General features: G+C 37.7%; 1 protein-coding gene across 22 annotated transcripts in view; it reads right to left on the reverse strand.

The window, feature by feature from the left end:
- DTNA (dystrobrevin alpha) overlaps positions 1 to 25,086 on the reverse strand; it is a 391,156-nt gene that overhangs the window by 277,233 nt on the left and 88,837 nt on the right. For 8 of the 22 annotated variants that reach the window (XM_058438475.1, XM_032152541.2, XM_058438471.1 and 5 more), the window contains exon 1: positions 19,815 to 20,021. The exons of 13 other annotated variants lie outside the window; for them this stretch is intronic. The gene's annotated coding sequence lies outside the window, so the exon portion shown is untranslated. Of the gene's footprint in view, positions 1 to 19,814; positions 20,022 to 20,185; positions 20,252 to 25,086 lie in introns of those variants that run through there. One more of the 22 variants, XM_058438463.1, reaches the window with a different exon arrangement.

Consider the following 25,086-nt stretch of genomic DNA (forward strand, 5'->3'; position numbering starts at 1 on the left):
ACTCATTATGACTGATTTATGCACTGAAAACTCTCCTGGTCATGATTAATTCTAATGAGTATAGCATCTTCATTTAGATTAATATATATAGTGTTTCATAATTATAAGACAAGAACAAGGCGCATTGGTGGGGAAATGTTTACAGGTAAGCTGAGCACCATGAAAATGTCAAGGTGTAATAACGTTTACTGATGAGTGCAAGTGCTGCAAAATTAATGACAACAATCTTGCTTTGTTTATTGCTTTTCAATATAGCTAATCACAGCATAGGCAGAAAATATTCTCCCTGTTTCTTTTTTTTTTTCCAGAAAGATGGAGGTGGGCATCACCCTTTATTACAGGGTCCACACTGTGGGTGCCGGGGCCCCTTCTGCTGAGGGTAGGCTGAGACTCTAGCCCGGGCTGACCATAGGGCCTCCTGTGAGTTCATTCTCCTTCTGTTCCCTTAATCTCAGGTTGAGCATTTGTACTGGATCCCTGGGGGCCTGTGAGACCTCCTTGGCCACCATCACCCACTGTCCCATGTGCATGAGAGCATCACGAAGTCAGTAGCAGTGAGTTAGGTGGGCTGTGGGTCACCTGGCATGGCAGGCCTGGGCCTCGGGTCCCAGCCAGCAGCTGCAGGATCCCAGGGGTCCTAGGCTGGAGGTCCAGGCCCGCGTAGATGGTGGGGAGTGAGGTGCGCAGGCCAACCAACAGGGGTTGAGCCAGGGAGGCCAGGTCCCCATTGTTGCCCAGGTCCTCCCAGGCCAGCACAGGGAACGTTGTGATGTCCTTGACAGCCTCAGTGAGCTCACGCCTGGTGGCCCGTGTCAGCTGGTTGCAGTCGAGCAGGAGCTGGGTGAGGCAGGGTGCCGCCCACAGAATGCACTCATAGGAGGCCAGATGGTCAGCCTGGGCTGGGCAGGTGGACAGCCATCAATGAGCCCTGTGAAACAGGCCCAGTGCTGCCAGCCCAGTTCTGTGACTGCCCAGGTAGCATGTGATGTGCTGCACATCCTGCCCAGCGAGATGCCCGAGACCCTCTGCCAGTGGAGTCTTCTGGAAACTGCTCTCGAGATGAGTGCCCAGCATCTCCACACTGCTGTATCTGCCATCTCACTTATTTTTCAGCGAGGTGAAGTAGCTCCTCCATGGCCACACACAGCTAAGGGGAGAACCAGGTCCCCAAACCGAGAAACTCTGATTCCTGACTCCTGAGCCCACATGGTTTAGTTTAGTTTTGTTTTGTTTACCCCCATGCCCCTTCTGAGATTGATTCTGCTCTGGGTTTTTCCCCCTGGTGCTTTTCATTTCTTTAGCAAAGAGGTGCCACAGAGTATGCCTGGAGTCTCGGGTGCCACTTTTCACAGTTACACACCCCCATGTCCTTCAAGAATACATGATTCTTCTGAACTTGTTCCTTGCTTAAGAGTAACACAAGTTCTAAAGAAAGAAATGAGTTCATATGAATAAAGATTTATAGGGCTCAGCACCTGAGACTGGAGGAAACTTCTGGGACCAGGATTTAATCACTCTCTACCTGCTAAATTTTCATTACAGGTGAATGAACCTGTCTAAAAAGCTAGAAGGGATTTGCATTAGAGTTGAATGGTACTGTTTCCTTGGTGTATTAGATATGTACACTCATAAGTAAAGGCTGTAAGCAAATAAACCACACCAGCTACCTCCAAAAAATCCAAGAATTGTTAAGATCCAAGAGAACTTTTTTTGTGGGAGTTTAGATCTATATTTATGAATTTTATATTTTTTCTGAGCATATGTTGTATGCATTTTATAGAAAATTTGCACAATACAGGTGAATACAAGAAATAAAATAATCTCCTGTTTCTCAAAATCTAAAGTAACTGCAATTAATGTTTCTGTCTTAGCCTTTTCTATCAAGATATCCACATAATTCTAATTAACTGCATAATTTGTTTCCTGGTTATGGTATTGTTACATTGTGACATCAGCCTTTCCCTATGTAATTAACACTTTTCATAGACATTATTTTACACATGTAATAATCTGAGCTCATCAATTCTTTACACGGATTATCTCATCCAATCTTTTTAACAATCCTAGGCAGTAGCTCCATTATTGTTTCAATTTAAGAGATGAGAATAAAAAGTTAAATAAGTTATACTGAAGTCATACAGTTTACAGGAAGACTTTTGTTCTAGATCATTAAAGAAATGGACAACAGCCTAAATGCATAAAAGGCCACATATTATTTTTTGAGTGAATTTATCACAGTTTTCTTAAGTATTTCATTTTTAAGTGTGCACTGTTACTTATGTAGTTCTCTGCACCCCTTCCCAGATCCCTTTGGATCTATACATTTTTTTAAGTGTACCTGAAAACAAACTGCATATGCTATTGGCACAAAAGATAAGTTGACAATATACCACACTTCAAAATCATGCTCTGTATGCTCAGTCACCTTTTTTTTTTTTTTTTCTCAATACATTGTTTCAGAGAATTTATGAGACACATCTGAGAAGCATCTTAGAGTTCTGGACTTTAAACCAGAAAATTTGTGATTTATACTTCCATTTAGACTGATTTGTTCTGGTCTTGGATAATTACTTAATCTCTCCTGCCTCAGTCTCCTTAGATGTCAAAAGATTTCCATGAGAGAAACACCAGCTCTTGGTTAGTTTGACTTATCCCAGTTCTCATAAATACAGCCTCACAGGTGAAATCTTCCTTAGCCTATAGAAGTTGCCTCACATACTTGACTAGTGGCCTTGGTTGTAAGAATAGGACAAACTGATGACATAAGCACATTGTAATCAAGCATGACCTTATTGTTTAACTATTCTGTCTAGATTCCCCTGATGCAAACTCCAACAAAGTTAAAACTTGCTGAAAATAAAACTCAATACAGTAAAATGTGACCTGACTGAAAATAATATATATATAGATCTCGGCAAAAATGGAGGGAGGATAAGAGGATATCGCTCAGCTCTTTGGAGAAAATTGGTCTCAAAGTGTCCCTAAGAATTGTTATTGTTTTTATTTACTATTCTCAACAGCCAATTAATCGGTTTGTTAATCATTCCTGATGGTTTAGAATTTTACTTCCTATTTTCAAAATGGCGTATTTCATTGTTAAAACATACAAGACAGTGCAAAGTAATGTTAATTCACTAAACGTTATTTGCTTGATGATGAGAAACAGTAGAACACTAGGCACTTATCACCTGAGTCCAAAATCACAAGCAAGTAGACAAGGAAGGAGTTCCACCTTCATGAGATAGGGTTATAAAAGAGGAAGTAAAGGGGACTCTGCAAAGGTATGAGTCAAAACAAATTTTGAAGACAGTAGCTATATCAGGCACCCAAAACTGGATCATTAATACCACTGAGCATTCAAATTTAACTTTAAGAATTGAAGCTGTGGCCAGACGCGGTGGCTCACACCTGTAATCCCAGCACTTTGGGAGGCCGAGACAGGCGGAACACGAGGTCAGGAGATCGAGACCATCCTGGCTAACACGATGAAACCCCGTCTCTACTAAAAATACAAAAAATTAGCCGGTGGGGTGGCGGGCGCCTGTAGTCCCAGTTACTCGGGAGGCTGAGGCAGGAGAATGGCGTGCACCCGGGAGGCGGAGCTTGCAGTGAGCCGAGACTGCGCCACTGCACTCCAGCCTGGGTGACAAAGCGAGACTCCGTCTCAAAACAAAAAAAAGGATTAAAGCAGTCAAAACAAAATTGACAGATTATATAGTTTATCTTGTACAATAAAGAAAGCTTACAAGCTTGTCTTGAGTGATAAACTTTTTCCTGGCACAATCCCTATGAGAATTGTGTGTGCTTAGCTCCTTATTCTGAAGATAGCAAGTAGCATTTAGCACAATGTTATTGCAGCTTGTTCAAAGCCATTCTTTATTTTCCCAAAGTGCCATGCCTTATGGTAAACTTCAACAGTAATCAAGGGCATAAAATTAAATAGTTACTAGTAATGACATTATATGTGTATGAGGGGGCAGAGAAAGTGTTAAGCCAATGTGCTCTAGGTCTGAGATCCAATATACAATAGCACTTAGAGAAGGTATCTTGGCTATAGCACAGCCATTCCAAGGTTAAATTTGTTGACAGCTGTTAGAAGTGACGATATTCTGCATGGCTGATTGAAGAAAGATCTATATGTTTAAACAGCAGGTGAGAAGGCGGCCGAGTTGACATTCTGATGAGAAACCTGCCTGACTTTTATTCTCACAAAGAGGTGGGTCACTCTAATACATAGAGATGGATAAACTTTTTTTTTTCTCAAAAAAGAAAAAAGAAAGAATTCTGAATCTGCTCTTGTGATTTCATAAGTCCCATGAGGCACGATTGAAGCAATTTGGGCCTAGAAATTTTTATGAATAGTTCTCACCATTACACTGCCTGAATCCATAAAAAAAAAAAAAAACCTAACAAATACTTTTGTCAAATTTCTGAATATTTGAGTAGAAAGACATACTGATGGGTGCTCCAGGATATTAAATATTTCAAGTAGATGAACAAATTGACATAATAGGATTATTTAGTATTGTTTATTTGAATAAAGGATATGTCTTTTATTTTTAGCACTGCTAATTTAAAATCTTTCTTCGTGGCAGCAGTTAGTAACAGACAGCTACTTATTAAGACTACTCCTGATTGTGACAGCAAAACCATGTCATCATAGGTCAGGCTGCCTATCTTTATGTAGGCTTGGGCACATAAGCATGCTTCCAATTCATATAAATACCAACCCAGTTACTTAGATATATAAAATGAGGAGGACATGGCACAGTTCTTTTCGTAAGATTGAAAATTATAACTGAGTCTGTCAAAAGAGTAGGGTAGCCTCATCAGGGATTGGAGAGACCTTCTGGGCTTCCCTTAATTGGCATCCATCATAGCAATTTAAGATTCAAATCATAGGGATTTAGAATCCTTGCCACTTCTAGATCAAGCACTGTTATAATCCTCTATCTTGCATTTCATTACTGTATCTATTAAACAGAGCCATCTGTAGAAAGCCTTCCTCAGTGAGTATCGAAATGCTACCTCTTTGGCCTTTTTCTTAGTTGTTGTATGCAATTCTGTATCTTCTGATCTATTGACCCTGGATAAAGTGGATTGTGTGAATGCATGAGGAAACAAAGTACTCCAATTTCCAGCAAAACCCAGAACTTTGAGTGTTTGTGGAAGACTGTCACAAGATGTCAAGAGGTCATGAGAAGAAATCAGGAACCCTTCAGGACAAACACCACTCTCTGTGTTATAAGTGCTGGTAACAGTAACAAACATTTCTCCCATGTCTCCTAGTACGTATTTGCAGTATTGCGGAAGGGCTGAAACTATGAGAAAATGATAAAATGTAGTCCATTTTTTATATATTTATTTAGAATGTCTGCTTTGGAACAAGTTTGGAAAATATTCAGCTATATCAATTAGATTTCTACAGAATCAAAGTAGAAAAAATAGGGGAGCTCCCCTCAGTGGTCAAAATAATTATCTAACTAGGCATCATGAAATCTGTTAAATCTAACATTTTATGAGCAGACTATTGCGATATTTTCTTTCTACTCAGTCTGTATTCTTGCATTCTTTAAAATCACCATCCAGAGTGATCAATTTATCTGAAATACATTTCTTGAAACTCTTAGTTTAAATAATTTTTGCTACCTACAGCTGCACTTCTCAATCAAAAAAGATTTGTAATCAGAGAGAATTCTAAGGACACAAACAGTATTTCAAGGGATGAGAGCTATTGGATAAAAATGGTGCATCTTACTAGAAATGTGGAGAAAAATACTTTTATGCTGAATGAAACAAAGATTCATTATGAAGTAAAATGCAAATACTTGAGAATTCAAAGAACTGGATACAGATGGGAGGCCATTTTGAGCTGTGGCTTCAGTCCCTTTTGTGGGAATGTATTCATTTTATTTTTGCTTTGTTTACTTTGGGGGAGGGGTTTGGATTTCAGAAGCACTAAACCTCCAAGGAATAGAGACCAAATCCCTTACAATGACATGAAAACCCTTCCATGTCTGGATACCTATTTATCCCTCCAAATTCATCACCTTTCATTTTAGCCTCAGAGTTCACCCTATCATAACACCAAACAGTTGGGTATCTCCTCTGCACACCATGCCCTTTCATATCTTTGCTCATGCTAGTCCTTCAATCCTGAAAGCCCTTCCCATCTTTATCTAAATAACTCCTACTCATCTATTAAAATCCAATATAAGCATCACCTTCTTCTGGGTATCTTCTCTGGGCACCTTAATACTCTGTCTATAACTTACTACAATTTAACTAAACCATCACCATATGTATCTGTCTTCCCACTGGGCAGTGCATTCCTCAAAGGCAAGGACTTGGCACTGTGTAGGTTAAGACTTCAAATATAGAGTATAATGCTGAGATTTAGGAATGTCTTACTGCAACAAACATGTTATTGATAGTGTAATTTTGACCTGAGTCTTGGTTGTGAAATGATTATAAAAAATAGACACATTGCTAACTTCTCATTTTTTGTTGTGAAATATTTTTGTTGTGAAATAGTCAAAGAACATAGTAAATTAAATCTGTTTTCTTTTATTTGTATTTTGAAAATATATACCATCATATGAGCTAAGAGACAATATAGACTTTATAATGGCAAGATCTAAATTTGTTATACTGAAGTTGCAGCTGTATCAAGTAGATTTCTAAAGAAATTGCTAAAAAAAATAGAGCCCTCCTGTGGTCAAAATAATGCATGCACATACCCACAGTTATTTACTCAGTATTTTTCCCCTCCACAGAACTTATAAAACTCCAAAGTCTTCCTTTTATAAAACATGCCTGATTTGATTACTTTCCTATATCCCTATCTTGAAGGTCATTCATAGATACTAACTGAACTGGATTTTTTTCACTAATATTACATAAATTGTTTTTTAGCACTATAGGAGAATAGATGTTTATTTAAATCATTTAAATAAACCACAGACAATAGCAGCCCAAATCACCCACTTACCAATGGGTGATTTTGGGTAGTAGTTGGAATTTAACCACGTGAACGCAGTGCTAAATCCTGTCCGGATATAAGTAATTTAATTATTTGTACTGCAGCCATTGAGAGAAATGTTGCTATTTATTAAAACCACTCAAGGTAAAGAAAGGATCCAGTCAACCCTAGCTGTGTCTGCTACTTCTGCATTGCCCTTAAGCATGGAGTTGTATTTTAATGTGTATATTCCTAGACTTGTAAAAGCACTGTGTGTGTGTGTGTGTGTGTGTGTGTGTGTGTGTGTGTGTGTGTGTGGTGTGTGTGTGTGTGTGTGTGTGTGTGTGTGTGTGTGTGTGTGTGTGCCTGAGCTGCAATTTTGATGGTTTGCATAAGAAATGTGTTGGCTTCTCTTCTAGAAAATGCATATCTAAGCCAGGCAGCAGCACTTTCATTTGCTTCATCCCTTGTCATCAGATTACCAGTAATGGTTTGGCAGAAAGCCTGGAGTAATGTCTCTGCTTTGAAAATTGTCAAGCTCCAAAATTTACCCAAACGTTGCAACACTGATTGGTGGGGGGACTTTGTTTTGTTTTAATTACATTCTTATATTACCTTATTAGAAAGTAAAGCTTGTTTAAAAAGCTCAAACACACATTTGGACATTTGGGTCCATACATTTGATATTCAAAATAAGTTTTTGTTTTTTTTTACAAATATAGAACAATATATTTAATTATTATAGTTCTAAATCCTCAAAGATCACCTCCAAAAGACCCATGCTTATTTATTTTAAAAAGTTTGCAGCAACAGTGGGAAAATGCCAAGAAAAAATTGTATGCCCTATAATTTCTCACCCAGATTTTTTTTGCTGGTTTGCTAAATGTTTGAGACAAAGAAAATGCCCATTGTTTTTCCTTTTTGTAAAATAATGTATGCAGACTTATCATTTGGATGTTTCTAAGTAAAAAAAAAAAAAAAAAAAAAGACAAATCCAGTTAAGTTGGTATCTATGAATGACCTTCAAGAAATTCAGCCTATTGTAAGAAATGTTATGGGTAATTCTCAGAAAGCATACTCTCTGAGAATAAGTTATGGCCTAAGACAAAGTTGGCATTTCAGGAAGCTACATTGTGTCTTTGAGGCCACTGGGGTACCATATAGGAAACTGTAGCAATGATTTACTCTTGTGCAATGAAAAATATAATGTAACTTGCACACCAGGTTCCTCTGCCTCATTAAGTTAAACATTTCCCTCATGTCCTTTTTAAAGGAGAAACGGTAATACTGTAAATCTAAGTAACTTAGATTTATATTCTGGTGTCTGGCAAACAGCTACATAGGATATTTTTCAGCATCCCAAATGTTCTAGGTGCTAGGCACTTTCAGAATATGAATACAATTAACTTCATAATTTGGCAAACAAGAAATGGAGTTCTGCTGTGGGGCTATTCAAAGAGTTACAGAGGAGCAGCCCTGCAATGCTGAACAGAGATCTTCAGATCCTCTTGCTATAAAATTTTAGAGGAGTTACTGACATCATTATAGCCTCTGAATCTTGTTATGGCCCTATGAATAAATATAAGCCAAAATTAATGAAAGGAAAAAAATGTGTGCTAAGAATTTATGCTCCCCACAGTTTTGATTGAATAATTTCTCTTTCTATGGTACAGAAAGAAGCTATATTTCCCAAATTTTTTAAAAGTATTGATTTATCTCTTATTTTGAAATGATAGGAGAGGAACTGAAATTGGTAATGAATGAAAAGCAGGATTATCTTCTCAGAGTGGACAAGTGATGAAAGGACACACACCCGGTCACACCTAAGCCACCTTAATATTTACGGGTGAACCTTATATCTAGGATTTTCTTTGAATGGAGTTGCTAGTTGTATAACAGTTCATGGAGCAATTGCTTCATTTTAAATGGTCATAACACTTCACAAATATAACACGTATTCTAAAAAGAAATGTGGACACTTTGTTTTTGTTAGTCTATTGCTTTTCTTCTTGCACAGAAAAATTCCCATACACGATAACTTTAGTAGAGCTTTTTTTCGAAACCCAATGATTTTTTTCTTTTTAAGCTTTAAAACTTCTGAACTTAAAGAAAAACTACCAAGAAAGAGAAGTTGAAGATGTTGAAGATGACCTTTCTCTTCACAAGGTCTTCATAAAGAAATAATAAGTCTAATAAATTTAACAATGTGTGATCATATTCTAAAACGAAATAACAGTTTTAGATTTTTGAATGAAATAGGTAAAATGGAGCAAATCACTTTAGAGTTCTGTATTCTGAAGAACACAACCAATCTTCTTACCTGTGGTGTATCAAAGATAATATTCCTCAATAGTATTAAACAAATATTATTGCAAGCTCTGTCAATTTAAAGTTTGATTTCTGTTGGTGTTGAAAATCAATGCCATTTAACAAGAGAATGAAAACCAAAAAAGGTGAAAAAAAAGAATACGAATATATTTATTACCATTGAACTGTACACTTAAAAATGGTAAAGATGGTAAATTTTACATGTAGATTTTAGGTGAATAAAAACTGTTAAAAAAAAGAGAATGAAAATAAAGTGTCAAACACTAAGGATACTTATAAAAGTCCTTTAAAATTCGTAGCTTTATATAAAAGTATTAGATGAGCTACAATATTATTGCACTTTTAATTATTAATACAATGTACTAGAGGTATTTATTTTATTTTTATTTTTTAAATGGGTTTTTTTTTTTCCTTTCCTTTCCTTTTCTTTTAGAGACAGGGTCTCACTCTGTTGCCCAGGCTGGGGAGCAGTGGCACAAACACGACTGCCTCAAACTCCTGGGCTCAGGTGTTCCTTCTTCCTCAGTCTCCTGAGTGGGACTACAGGCACACACCACCACGCTCAGCTAAATTTCTTTCTTTCTTTCTCTTTTTAAATTAAATTAAATTTATTTTTTATTTTTATTTATTTATTTTTTTGAGAGGGAGTCTCACACTGTCGCCCGGGCTGGAGTGCAATGGCACGATCTCGGTTCACTGCAACCTCCGCCTCACCAGTTCAGGCGATTCTCCTGCCTCAGTCTCCTCAGTAGCTAGCATTACAGGTGCCTGCCACCACTCACGGCTGATTTTTTGATTTTTAGTAGAGACGGGGTTTCACTATGTGGCCAGGCTGTTCTCGAACTCCTGATCTCCTGATCCGCCGGCCTCCCAAAGTGCTGGGATTACAGGCATGAGCCACCACGCCGGGCCTCTTTTTTTGTTTGTTTTTTTTTTTTTTTTTTTGTAGAGACAGGCTCTCACTGCATTTCCCAGGCTGGTCTTGAACTCCTGGCCTGATGATCCTCCCATGTGCTGGGATTACAGACATGAGCCACCGCACCACTCAACCTTAGAGGTTGTTGAAACCAGAATTACCAAAGTGTGTTTTGTGGTGTTGAAATGTGATATCTCTATCTATCTATGTATCTATCTATAATTATAAAGTTCCATAGTCAAATTACATTGGAAAACACTAGGTTAAAGAAAGTCAAACATATCCCTTTAGTGTAGAACTTTTATGCATTCTTAATGCAAATGTTCACCTAAATCTCCAAGAAAGGGATATGGTATACAGCATGTTCCAAATTCATTTGATCCACGATTCTTACCCCAGCCCTCCCCACAATACACACATAATATTTCCTAAAATTATTGGCTCCCAAGGACACAAATTGGATTTGCTGATTTAAATGACAATTCAAAGGACCTTACAATATTGGCTTAAAAATTTTCAACTCTTAAATGTCTCAAACTTTGAATTCCTGAGTTTTATCGATTATAGTTAGTGCTTAAAACTAAACGCTAAACAAAGGGTAGAGTACCAATAATATAAACACTATTCGAGACTATGTATTTCTTTTTTTTTATTATTATACTTTAAGTTTTAGGGTACATGTGCACAATGTGCAGGTTTGTTACATATGTATCCATGTGCCATGTTGGTGTGCTGCACCCATTAACTCGTCATTTAGCATTAGGTATATCTCCTAATGCTGTCCCTCCCCCCTCCCCTCACCTCACAACAGAGACTATGTATTTCTAATATATAATATATATCACCATTCCTCTGTGCCATATTCCCTGAGCCTAGTCCTTTTACTTGTTTACTGGTAAAAGTGGGGGCTGGGGATTAGAATTGTATTAAATTTCCTTTTTCTCCATTTCTCTACTACATATGAGAAGTTCCTAGAGAGGAGAAAGCGTTAAGATTTCACATTTGCTTTCTACATTCTGTAGGAATTGCCCCAACGGAGTATCCTTTCACTTCCCAAAACTGTTTATGGGCAGGACTCCCTGAGTGGTAAGTGTAAGGATAGGTAAAATCCTAGAATTCCATAGTGGTGGAGAAGCTGACAGAAAAGGTCACAGACATGGAAATGGTAAAGATTTAGACAGCTGAAAAGTCTCAGTGGAGATGAGAGCCAAAAGATGTAAACAGGCAATAGACGTTAGTATCAGATCGCAGGTAGTGTACATTTACCAAGTATGGACCTGTTCACAGGTATATATGACTTTAAGTCTAAGTCTGTGTTACTAAGGGAGTTTTAGGCTGCCTATTATCCAATAGTGTAGACATTCCTCAGAGCTCTACGTAAATATTCCAGTCCTTTCTCTTTCTAAGCACATGGTGAGGTAGAGGAGGGACTTGACTCCAGACGCTGGGCTCAGACACTGGAAGGAGTTGAGGACTAGCTAAAACAGGGCCAGTATGGAAACAGCTTTCCATAAGACATGCTTAGCAGTATGCCATTTCAGTTCCCCATTGCTATGGCAACACCCAAAAGTTACCACCCCTTTCCATGGCAATGACCAATGACCTAGAAGTTACCACCTTTCTCCTAAAAATTTCTGCATAAACCACCCCTTAATTTGCTTATAATTAAAGATATAAATATGACTTTAAATAAATATAAACTGCCTCTCAGCTGCTACTCTGGACACACTATGGGGTAGCCCTGATCTGCAAGGAGCAGTATCTCTGCTGCTGTACACTGCCACTTCAGTAAAAGTTGCTGTCTAACACCACTGGCTTGCCCTTGAATTCTTTCCTGCCCTAGGCAAAGCCAAAAACCCTCCTGGGTTAAGCCCCAGTACTGGGGCTCACTTGTTCTAGATCAATGGTAAGATCATATTATACTTCCCATCCAACTGAAGTTAGGTGTGGCCGCCTGGCATGCTTTGGCTAGGGGAATGTGAGCATAAGGAAAATGGGTCATTTCCAGGTGAAAATAGCGGTGTAAAGAAGAACCTTAAGCTAATCCGTGGTGGCTAAATTGTGTAAGTGAGAAGGAAAGCTGGTTTCTATATGTCACTGAAATTGAGAGTTGTTTGTTACCTGAGGAAACCACCCATAGTATATCTGGAACACTTCATATGTCTACATCTTAGTTTTTTTTTTTTTTTTTGAGACAGAGTCTCGCTCTGTCGCCCAGGCTGGAATGCAGTGGCGCAATCTCGGCTCACTGCAAGCTCCGCCTCCCGGGTTCACGCCATTCTCCTGCCTCAGCCTCTCCGAGTAGCTGGGACTACAGGCACCCACCACCACGCCCGGTTTCACCGTGGTCTCGATCTCCTGACCTCGTGATCCGCCCGCCTCGGCCTCCCAAAGTGCTGGGATTACAAGCGTGAGCCAGCATGCCCGGCCTACGTCTTAGTTTTATCATACGTAAAATAAATGTCTCTTACCTACAAAATAACTTCAAACACTGGATGCATCTTGGAAGAATTGCTACATTTATCTGAGGTGTTAAATATCTTTTTGTTAGTAAACATGATTCTACAAATATGTAGAAATGAACAATCTAAGACCTGGAAGTTCATATGCATTGGAAGATAAATTTCATTAAAAATATTATCTTTTAAAAAACTAATTAAGGCATCTGTATTCCTGAACTGTGATTAATTCAGTGAATTCATTGTTTCAGCATCTATAAATCTGTGAACTATCAGACTATACAGGAATGAGTACAAAAAATAAACTGAGGCTTAAAAAAGAAAAATAAAGTAACTCTATTGCTGTTTTTAAAATATTTAGAGGTTTATAAAACTTTCATGATTCAGAGTGTCTGAGTCATCTTTATATCATTTTTATTTTGTAAAAATGCCAAGTCCAGCTTTATTTATGCAAATAAATGTATTTCTATTTTATATTAAGATTTAATTCAAAATGTAATAAAAAAAGTTTGACTTAACTTTTTTTTCAGAATTTATTCAGCTCTCTTTAAGCTCTTCTGTAATAAAAGTATCTACTAAACAAGAGATTTTTTAAGAATCTCAAGACTATCCTCTAACTTACCTTTCTGAGAAGAAAATACTAGTTGTTGAGAAAGGCAAAATGACTTTTTAAATATGTGTGGAGATTAGGACAAATACATTTAAAATATCAATGAAAGATATATAAAAAAATTTGTTGGCTGGACATGGTGGCTCACACCTGTAATCCCAGCACTTTGGGAGGCTGAGGCGAGCAGATCACTTGAGGTCAGTAGTTCGAATCAGCCTGGCCAACATGATGAAAGCCTGTCTCTACTACAAATACAAAAAATTAGCTAGACATGATGATGGGTGCCTGTAATCCCAGCTACTTGGGAGGCTGAGGTGGGAGAATCGTTTGAATCCAGGAGGTGGAGGCTGCAGTGAGCTGAGATCGCACCACTGTACTCCAGCCTGGGCGACAGAGCAAGACTTTGTTTCAAAAAAGAAACAACAACAAGAAAACAAAACGACAACCAAAAACAGGTAAAGTCATGATTTTCCTACATTGCTTCTGTAATAAGAAAAAGTAAAATGAAGGCATATGGAATTTTTCAGGTTTGAGGGTTTTGTTTTCCCTTTTCAACAACAACAAAAATTGTTAATTAAATTCATTGTTTTAACACGATATCCTTCAGTACCAGTGTCCTGTGAAGGGGGTAAATAAGTAATTTCATTGTCTACACAGTTGGAACAAAAGGTAGGAGCTCAAATTATTGAATTAATGAGAAAAATGAGTTCAGCTATTTGGAAGTTATGATTAGAAATCAGCCATTATTCAAGAGCTAGTTCAGAATTCTTTTATAGATGAGGCAAAAAACAAAGGCCAATATCATATTTTCATATTTTGTGATGAAGAATTCTGGGATCTCAAACACTGAGTTTGAACATTTCATTAAATTCAAAGATGTTTTCTGAAGATACATTTTGGCCCCACCCATACTGGGGCTTTTCCCTTTGTGAAGGTAGGAGTGTCCTGTATGAAAAATAATATAAGCCAAGTTTCTTATTTATCTAAATCTCAGAAGTTGGCATATCAAAGCCTCACAATAAATGTGTAAAAATTTATAAGTGGTCCAAAGAATATAAAATTAATTAAACATCCTTGGAATTAATAAGTTATATTTCCTCTTCCTCTGGTTCCCATCAACTATATTCAATGTTTAATAAACAAATACAGTTTTTCTTTGCTTAGCATAGGCTTTTAGAAAGATGATATTCAAATTGCACTTCAAGGCCTTAAATTTTTTTTTTTTGAGATAGAGTCTCGCTCCGTCACCCAGACAGGAGTGCAGTCGCGTGATCTTGGCTCACTGCAAGCTCAGCCTCCCAGGTTCATGCCACTCTCCTGCCTCAGCCTCCTGAGTAGCTGGGACTACAGGTCCCCACCACCACACCCGGCTAATTTTTTTTTTTTGTATTTTTAGTAGAGATGGGGGTTTCACCATGTTAGCCAGGATGGTCTCCATCTCCTGACCTTCTGATCCGCCTGTCTTGGCCTCCCAAAGTGCTTGATTACAGGCGTTAGCCAACGTGCCTGGCCAAGGCCTTAAAAATTTTAAGAAAAGTTTTCCACAAGCTTTGAAGATTAGGGTCACAAAATTGTATTACATAAACACTCAACTGCTTTCTTTGTAGCACTGCACTGTGATTTGAAAACAAACCAGTGTTTTCTAATGGTTGAAATTGAGGTTGTGTGCAATGAGATCATTTTCATTTAGTTGTGCCTCACTGACATTTTCCCATTGTGCTATTTAACATTCTGGACTAGACTTGTTGAAATATGTCACTTTTCCCACTCTATGACTCTTTTGATTATGAATCTCTGATAATAAACAGCTGATTGACCATACTTAAACTTCTACTCTCTCTCGTCATCATAATCAAGTTATACATCACATTTGGTAAAAAAAAAAAAAAAAAAAAAAAAAAAAGGAAATAGAGAATTCGTTTTCCCCAAGATAGTGACAACAACCAATCAAATAAACGTTTTTACTGACTCCACTTGACATACAGGATTACTGATGATCACTATTCTAGACAAAGAGTCTAAGGTCAAAAGAAAAAATGATGTTTAGAATGGAAAAGAATATATTAACAAAAGAAATTCCTCAGAAACAAACTTCTTTGGAATAGTCATCTGTTCATTTCTTAAACATTTTTTTGAGTGGTTCCTATGTGTCAGTTACTGAGAATAAAAAAGTGAGTAAGACACAAGCCATGGCATTAGGGACTCCCAGAACAGTGGGTGAGCTATACACTTAAAAAGAAAGTACAGAAAGTACAGTGAAGGTGACTTATGAGGTCAACCTTAAAGGAAAAGTAGGGTTTTCCCACAAAGGAGAGAAGCAATAGGCATTCTGAGGGGGAGGTGGGGAAAGGTAGACTAGCACAGAGCTAAGATAGTATACGGCATATTGTGGAGGCAGCCATTGTATGTGACTGAAGTGTTGGTGATAACCAGTGAAGTAGTGGAGTCAATGATTGAGAAATGGGTCAAGGCTTTGTGATGGACCTTTTAAGACATACTAAGGACACTAAGCTTTATTTTGAAGGGAGTCATGAACAACTAAAGATTTTTAAGTAGGGGAGCAATTAATTGAAGTCTATGGTTTTTAGAAGATAGGTATGTTGGTTTCAGCAAGATGTGTGTGTAGTGGCGGGGTGAGGGTGTGGATGGAGCTTAGAGACAGGAGAACAACTGGAAGACCATATAATAGCCAAGTTAAATGATGAAGACCTGAAGTAGAGCAACTGCAGAGAGAATGGAAAGCACGGGATTTAAGATGATTTTTTAAATGTCTTAATACTGGATATAGGCCAAGAGAGAGCAGAAAGAGTCAAAATCAACTTCTGAGAGTGAAGGATGCTTGTGGGATGGATTAGAAGTTAAAGAAATTGCCAAGGAAAGGGGCCAGCTAGGGACAAATAATACTGCGCAGCTATAAAAAACAATGTGTTCATGTCCTTTGCAGGGACATGGATGAAGCTGGAAACCATCATTCTCAGCAAACTAACACAGGAACAGAACCCCGAACACCACATGTTCTCATTCATAAGTGGGAGTTGAACAATGAGAATATATGGGCACAGGGAGGGGAACATCACACGCTGGGGCCTGTCGGGGAATTGGGGGCTAGGGGAGGGATAGCATTAGGAGAAATACCTAATGTAGATGATGGGTTGATGGGTGTAGCAAACCACCATGGCACATGTATACCTATGTAACAAACCTGCACGTTCCACACATGTATCCCACAATTTAACGTATAAGTAAAAAAAAGAACTGTTAAGTGGTGTTGACAGCTCAAATAAAGTCAGAAAACATGAATCTTTCAATCAGCATGCATATGCAATTTTCTCCAAAAAAGTCTAAATATATCAGGTCACAACTAAAAAATAAAATCAGAAAAATTATCTGAAATTATTAATGGTATCAGCAAACTTTGATATCTTCTCTAGAATGAAGAGTGTAAAAAAATAATTATAATAGCAGTAGGATGAATTTCCATATCTGGTAACAGTAATGAGAGAATCTGGACTGATATACCCGATGTAATAAGTAAAGATATTTGAGATATAAAACCAGTAAAGAGGCTGGGCATGGTGGCTCATGCCTGTAATCCCAGCACTTTGGGAAGCTGAGGCAGGTGGATCACTTGAGGCCAGGAGTTCGAGATAAGCCTGGCCAACGTGTTGAAAACCCAACTCTACTAAAAATATAAAAATTAGCCAAGCATGGTGGCATGTGCCTATAATCCCAGCTACTTGGGAGGCCAAGGCACGAGAATCGCTTGAACCCAAGAGGCACAGGTTGCAGTGTGCGGAGATCAATCACGTCATGTCACTGCGCTCTAGCCTGCGCAACAGAGTAAAACAAAACAAAACAAAAAACCAACCAAACAAACAAGAAACAGCAAAGAGCCTTTAATAAGATGGTGAAGATTTGGCACATGAAAACTTAGAAGATCAGAAATCAGAGAGGTGAGGTCACTTTTAAAAGCCCTTGGGCATATGACTATCAGGAAAAAAGATCTGAGAATCCAGCTTTATACTTCAAGTAGCTTTCTGTGCTTCATAGAAAAGCCAAAGTCCTTGGCCCTCAGGTGGGGCTTTAATTAACTAATCCAGCTTTATACTGGTGTCATGAAAGGTCATACTTTCCTTTAGAGGAGGAGTGAACCTACCATTCCTCTCACTGATTTGCAGCCTTCTTGTCACAGAGGTGATTCAGGTAACATCAGGAGTTGTACTTTGTCTAAGATGATTCTGGTCTGATATCGCCCCCAGGTGCCTGGCAGAAGCAAACCAAAGTCTTCTCTGGTGGAAAACATTATCACTTAGATCTCAACTTACTCTTATGATCTTGAATTATAATGTAATTTTTAAAATGCATTTCCAGCATAGAGTCAAAGATATCCAAGCAACCAAGAAATTAAGACACCATGAATGAGAACTAGCAGGAAGAGTAATAATAGAAACAAATCTAGTAATACTTGAGATACTATAATTATCAGAAATAGATTATAAAACTACGCTTAGGATGTTCTAAGGAATAAAAGCTAAGATTGACAATTTTATACGAGAATTAGAAACTATAAAAGTGATATAATAGTAGTAGAGAAGTATTTGTCTCTTTTTCTGTCAACACTATTTGGCCACATAGTTTAACATTCTTCATTTTAGAATTTTACATTTTTTATTCTTTTTTGTGTTTTTTTTGACACACTGAAAAAATTCCAAATCCCACACTGGTAAGCCTAACATATTTTCACTTATTTTATAATTCAATAAAAAACATATTAGTTACATAAAAGGTATGCCTACATGTGTTAGTGTGTGTACCTGAGTGTATGGTGAGCACCCAGGTGCATGCATTCACAAACTTCTTGGAAGCACCTGTGATTTCTGCCAGGTTCATTCTTATTGTCAACCATTCAGTACACAACTGGTAATACAATGTCACAAGGCATCCAATGTGACCACAGAAAATTTACAAAGTTAACACCTGATTATGCGGAAATGAAAATTAACTGCAATTGTTTGCAACCTAAAGGGGTTAATTATAAGTATTACCCAAGGTTAACTATCATTTAACAAATTGTCTTAACTGTCACAAGGTCAGATATTTACACTGAAAAGCAAATATTACTGGGGGACTTAGTACATTGACTTTAAAACTCTCTTAAGTCAGATTCTTTCTTGAGTATAGGTCTTGCTTGACAAGAAAAGGGGGGCGCTGAGTAGTCATATTCATCGGGGATCTGGAGGGATAAGGAGGACTGAGAGGGAGGGAAAATTGGACAGAGAAAGGAGGAAAGGGGCATCAGAACTGAGCTCTGCCAACTTCACATTTGCTTGGCCTCACTAGATTACTCAGTAGTTGTAAAATCAAATGACGTTATCAATATAATGCCCGTTTTTCATTTTAGAAGAGTGACACAGTATATTACTTATTCTCATCAAAGTTGAATGAAAAATCCATAATAAGCCTTTCATTGTTTGTACCTAGTTTAGCCAACTTAGTTCATTAGAATCTGGCCTATTTGACAAGACAAAAAACTGGCCAGTTACATTTAACAACTGTTCATCTGTGCACTCTGTAATAACAGTGTCAGCAGATTTATTTTCCCCATATAAAGTAGAATTTCCAATTCACACCATGTACTCTGTGACTATTATGGACAGTATTTATTCAGAAGGAATGCTGTGCAAGTTTGGAAAAGCTGTCTCTAAGAGCAGAGGGAGAGGTCATTTGACAAAACAAGAAACAAAACCTATACATGGGCAAAACATGAAGAGAACTAAAGTTTGTCATTCTTTTCAAGAAGAAGTTTGAAATCCTAAAACAGTGCGACAATGGCAACATCAGACAACTCTTCCTCTCCCTTGTCTTCTCTCAAGCTCTGTAAAATCAGAACGCCACCATCCACTTAGCAAATATCAGCTTTTTTTTTTTTTTGAAGGAGGGGAACCTGCTTGGAATTAATGAGGTAACACTAAAAAATAACTTCTATTAATTCTTCTTTTCCTGAAAAGTGCCTATTTTTTTCTCAGTTGCTTTTTAAAAAGTAGAATATCTTCTAAAGGCTCCTTACGCAGTTTTAGGCCACCTTTAGAGCACCTTTCCTCTCCTTTTTCCTTCTTTTTTTTGTTTCTCAAATTGGGAAGTGACTTAGTACCATGCAGGGGAAACTGAACTCCATCTCACAATAATACAGTTTCATCCAATGGCATAATAGACACAGTAACATTCAGTCTGTGTTGTGACATAAAACTATTGAGATTGTAACTCAGTAAACTCATAGTGCTTAAGAGAACAGAGGAAAAAACAAATAAGGATAAAATCAAAACTGAAGTTACAGACTTGCAATGTAAATTTCAAAACTAAGCGAAAATCCTCTTTCTGCTGCACAAAATGTAAAATACCAAGTATCTTAAGAAAGGTAAGCAAGCTACAACACTGAAAAATCTTTACTATCACCTTTTCATTCACACAGATAAAAAGAAAAATTCAACATTAACCGTCCCAGAAAAGCAATGCACTTTAAAAACCAATCTTTTCACTTACCCTAGAACATGCACACCATGATCTCTTAAATCCTTTTAATTCCAGTACATCCAGAACATATGTGAATTCTTAGCATATTCATTTAAAGAACAAACTTGAACCAAATTGTTAATTACAACAGAGATCATAACAGAACTCCCTGAAATTCTAGGGAGAGCTATGAGTATGAAATCCAGCCTCTAGATCCTGGTGTGTACTGTGTCTATCTTTAACTTGAAAATGATTTGGTTTCACATTCCATTGAAGTCCCACTGGCAGATGCCTTTGGTAAGCTCGCCAATGGCAGGCTTTCATGCGCCCTCCCTCCCCCCTCCCTCTGACTGAGCTTTCGCTGTTACATCTAATGCTGATTTACTCAGCTGTCTTTTTACCTGTCTCTACGTGGGTAAAAGGAGATGCTTTCATTGATGGATATTACGGAAACACTTGAAAGCTGAACATCAGCCCGAGGACTCACTATGCTTCCCCTGCCATCCCCTCCCCCTACTCACTGCCAGAAACCAACTGACTTCCAAACTTGGCTGCCTGAAAAAGAATGTTCTCTGATTGGCATTCCTGGAAGCAGAAAGCAAGGCAGCTCAAGTTTTGTACTGTTACTCAGCGTGAATAACTTCCCAGGTGCACAAAATACAAATAAGTAAACTTTTTTTCTTAACTTTGAGGTGGGCATTAAAAATATTTTTATTGTAGGACAGCATTTAAGTTTTAATATCCACATATAATTTTACAGAGGATGGCAATGGCTGTAGTAAGAATGGGAAATGACAAATTTTTTGTTAAAAGTTGAATGAGTCTTAGTAAATGAGTTGGGATCCGTTAGAAGAAGAAATCATTGTGCCGCCTGCTTGCCAGTGTTTTGGAGGGCAACTGTCCAATCTGTGCATACTCTGTTAGAGAAAAACTTGCTGTAAGACTTGTGGAAGAACTGATTTCGACCAAACAACAGGAGAGAGTGCAAAAAACACTTCTATCTTCCTACTGGAACTTCTTTTTCAGGACTGTCTTGCAAAACTTGAGTGCGGACTGGAAAAGAAAATGAGTGTGTGTGTGTGTGTGTGTGTGTGTGCGTGTTATACACGTGTATATCTCAAAGAAGAGACATTGAGTGAATGGAAACAAGGAAAAAGATACATTTCATCAAATAGAGTCTGACGTGAATTAACAATATGGGGTCCCCTTAAATCACCATTAATTAATTTGTGTTTAATATTTATTAATATTTAATGGTCACTGGGGCCAAAAGATCTGCTGCCTCTGCAAATAACTAACCTCTTTATGTTCAAAACATGCAATTCTACAGACCACACAACTTCTTCAAAAGCCTAATGAAGGCTTTATAATCTTGGTAATTGGACACATCTTAGCCCTAAGCATTTTGGAGTTTCCAAATTTCAGCTAGCCGTGGCTGCCAACTCTAGGCAACTGTCAGCTGGCTGGTTCAGGGTGGTGGTGTGGCTGCAGCTGCTCCTTGGAACTTACGTGGACATCTCAAAAATATTCAACGGCAAAACGTTGATGCCAGAAAGCAAGCTTTCTGTTTTTGTTTGTTTGTGGATGGTTTTGAATCTTCTATTTTAGGTTACATTTTACCATATCTAGAGCAACACCATCTTAAGAAACCACGAGGGAAAACTTGATTAATTGGCATCATATTACTGGCCTATTTTAGTGATATTTTGATGCCCCATATAGATTGGTGGCTTACCAGCGTTTAGCCTTTTAGCCTAACTTTGTTATTAGATGTCTTTTAAAAAGATCAAAAGATAGAAACAGAGGAGTAAGAAACTTTCCTTAGTTTTGTCCCCAAAGTTGACAGTTTCTTAGGGAAACTGCAGGCTCTATGTAATGCTGATAGACAGGCATTCTAATGACTTCACAAATAAATGGGAAGAAATAACCCAATAGTCCAGAAAGCACACATTTCTGTCCCTGTGTTTTGTTATCCCTCTGTGAAAAACATGCCTTCCCAAGGCTAACGGATGGTGTCAAAACACAAATGAACTAAGAAGGGTGGACAGAGGTGCGGCCATCAATGGTTCACATTCAGCTGCTCTGTTCACCTCTGTTGTATCTCAGAGTGAGCACCAGCACATAACTGATACTCGAAAAATGGTTGTTGAGACTGAAGAACTGCTCATGCGCAAGTGTATATCTTAACCTATGGAAAATGGTTATTTGTTGGCCTACATCTTAGATAAATATGTTTTGTATTTGTCTTGGGAAAAACACACTTCTCTTCAGGCAATTAACCAAAATATTATATAGAATGTATATTATGTACCAAGTACCTTTACTGAAGCCAAAAAATCATTATACATCTTATGTATGTATGTATGCATGTGTGTGATTCTAAAAATTAACATGGCGAATATTTGTTAAGAGCACTTCTACTGATCTTGGTGGCTTATAAGGAAAATAGAAAAAAAAATGAAATGTTTAGGTTTGCTAATATTTCCCAGTAACAAGTAAACTATAATAATTTTCCTTATTGAACTGTTACTGGCCACTCTTTATAGTGCAGCAGTCATCAGTCAGGTATCTCTTAAGGTTCCCAACTTTATCTCTGCTGCTATTTCCATTTGTGCCAGTCTTAGAAATCTCAGAACACTCTGCAACAGGAATAGAAACATTAGTCCAGATGCAAGTGTGAGTGAGCACAATCATTTTTTTCCTTCTTTTTCCCCCTAACCTTCACAAGGCAATTGATAAGATTTATAATGGCTAGAGCTCAGTCTTTATTTTGAGTAAATGTTGTTTTTCTCTTTCATAAGCACTAACGTGAGAATTAGGATTAGATCAGAAAAATAGCTTCTAGGGCTTGCTTCCAAAGAAAACTGGGCATGTAACAGGCAAATCAGATACCCTTGATTTATCATGAACAAGAAGTTAATCTCTCCTCCATTCTCCAGAAATAGACTCTATTAGCACACTTCTGTGGATGGCAAATGCTGGCAGCAGGCTCCTTGCAGGGGTGACCAAGGTGTTCAAACACAGGTCTTAGCTGATCTGTGAGACATCCATGTGTATGAAGAACCTGGTCACTGAAAAGCAAATGACCTCTGTTATTTTTTTCCTCCCTAATAAATATCCTTAAGAGACTAGGACAGGCAGTATTCTCATGGTGATAGTTTTATAGCTGATATTTTTGTCATATCATTTATTTTTAAAAGCATATACTTTTTATGCAAAAATAATTTGGGGTATAATTGTGATTTTTGTTAAAAGAGAAAACATTAATACATCCAAGTCATTTAAAAGTAATTAAAATAGACACTGTCCAAGAAAAAGTAGAAAAACTATACATAAACTGCATTAGAAAACAGGGGCTCTACAGACAAATATGGAAGATTCAAAGCAGCAGCATGCTATTTATTATCTTATTAAATGCCAATCAACTTAAAAATATACCCAGCAATCTCTCTTATGGGTATATACCCAAAGGAAATACACCAACTCCTAAAGGTATCTGCACTTCCATGCTCATCGCAGCATTATTCACAATAACCAAGATGTGGGAACAACCAAAGTGTTCACTGACAGAGGAATGAATACAGAAATTGTGATATACATATGCAGAATCTTATCCAGCCCCCAAAAAAGAGATCCTGCCATTTGCCATAACATGGATAAACATAGAGGACATTATGCCAAATGAAATAAGCCAGGCACAGAAAGACAAATCCTGCATGATCTCACTTATATGTGGAATCTTTAAAAAAATCAAATATATAGAAATAGAGTAAAGCAATAGTTACCAGGAGCAGGCAGAAATGGGAAGATATAGATCAAAAGGTACAAAAAGAGAGTTATATAGTTAAGCATAGAGGTTTAGCATATAGCACGAAGACTACAGTTAATAATATTGTATTGTATACTGGTAATTTGCCAAGGGGGTAAATTAAGGTACTTTGTTTTGTTGTGTTTTGTTTTGAGACAGAGTCTGGATCTGTTGCTCAGGCTGGAGTGCAGTGGTGCAATCTCGGCTCACTGCAAGCTCTGCCTCCTGGATTCATCCTATTCTCCTGCCTTAGCCTCCCAAGTAGCTGGGACTACAGGTGCCCACCACCACGCCTGGCCAACTTTTTGTATTTTTTAGTAGAGATGGGGTTTCACCGTGTTAGCCAGGATGGTCTCGATCTCCTGACCTCATGATCCCCCGCCTCGGCCTCCCAAAGTGGATTATTAGGTACTCTTAACTCACACAAACGTGCTCATACACACACATGAAAGTAACTATAGGAAACAATGGAATATTAATTTGTTTAACTGTAGTAATCACCTCACTATATATATCAAAATAAGTATATCAAAACATCATGTATACCTTACATACATACATTTTAAAAACAAAGAAAACCACAGCAGCATGCTACATATAATCCTATTAAATGCCAATAAACTTAAAAATTGGTTGAAATGGACACCTGTTATATATGCCTGTCACATGAAAATAACTGTAATCATGCAAAGGGCTGTATGTATAAATATGCTAATTACAAAATAAACTTAGTATTATATATATAATTAGTATAGTATTATAAATATAATTAGTATAGTATTAATATAAAATATAATTCATATATTTGATAGCAAATAATGGGGAACAATGATAGTTTTGATAAAAAACAGAATGGCATAGGCTAATGCTTACTTAGGTTAAAAATCAGCTTGCATGTGTATGTGCACCATGATTTCAACTATATTAGAACACCTGTAGGCACCAGAGAGGAAGATAAAGGCTAAAAAATTCCTACCAAAATGATTGTGGATCCTTTATGAAAAATCTTAATTCATTTTTTGTAAATTTTCTGTAATGACATTATTTTATCTTCATAATCTACACACACACACACACACACACACACACACACATGCGCACACACACACTGTAATATTCAAGTAGGAATAATTGCAGCATTTCCTCATTCCTCACCCTCCTCCTCATCTTTGAAGAGGCATCTCTAGTTCTCTGGATTTTTGTTGCAGGAGCTTATAGGGGAGAGGAGCATAAGGGGATGAAGATGCTCTTTAATGTCTAAAGAGACATAGAAGAAGATTAATGGGACTTATGCTGGTTTTAAGAAAGGGCAAGGAGGGAAATATCCAAGAAAAAGAACACTCTTAAGATGGTGAGAATGAGAGAAGAGCAGGCAGGAAACAGAATCTGGCGTACTATAGGTAGGGGGCTGGGGGCAGACTGTAAGCTGGGTTGGGGAGCAGCTACTTCAATGAGGCAGACGTTGAGGAGATCAAGATCTCAAAAAGAGGTTTA

Source organism: Hylobates moloch, unplaced genomic scaffold (assembly GCF_009828535.3).
Source record: "Hylobates moloch isolate HMO894 unplaced genomic scaffold, HMol_V3 SCAFFOLD_5, whole genome shotgun sequence".
Classification (NCBI taxonomy): Eukaryota; Metazoa; Chordata; class Mammalia; order Primates; family Hylobatidae; genus Hylobates; species Hylobates moloch.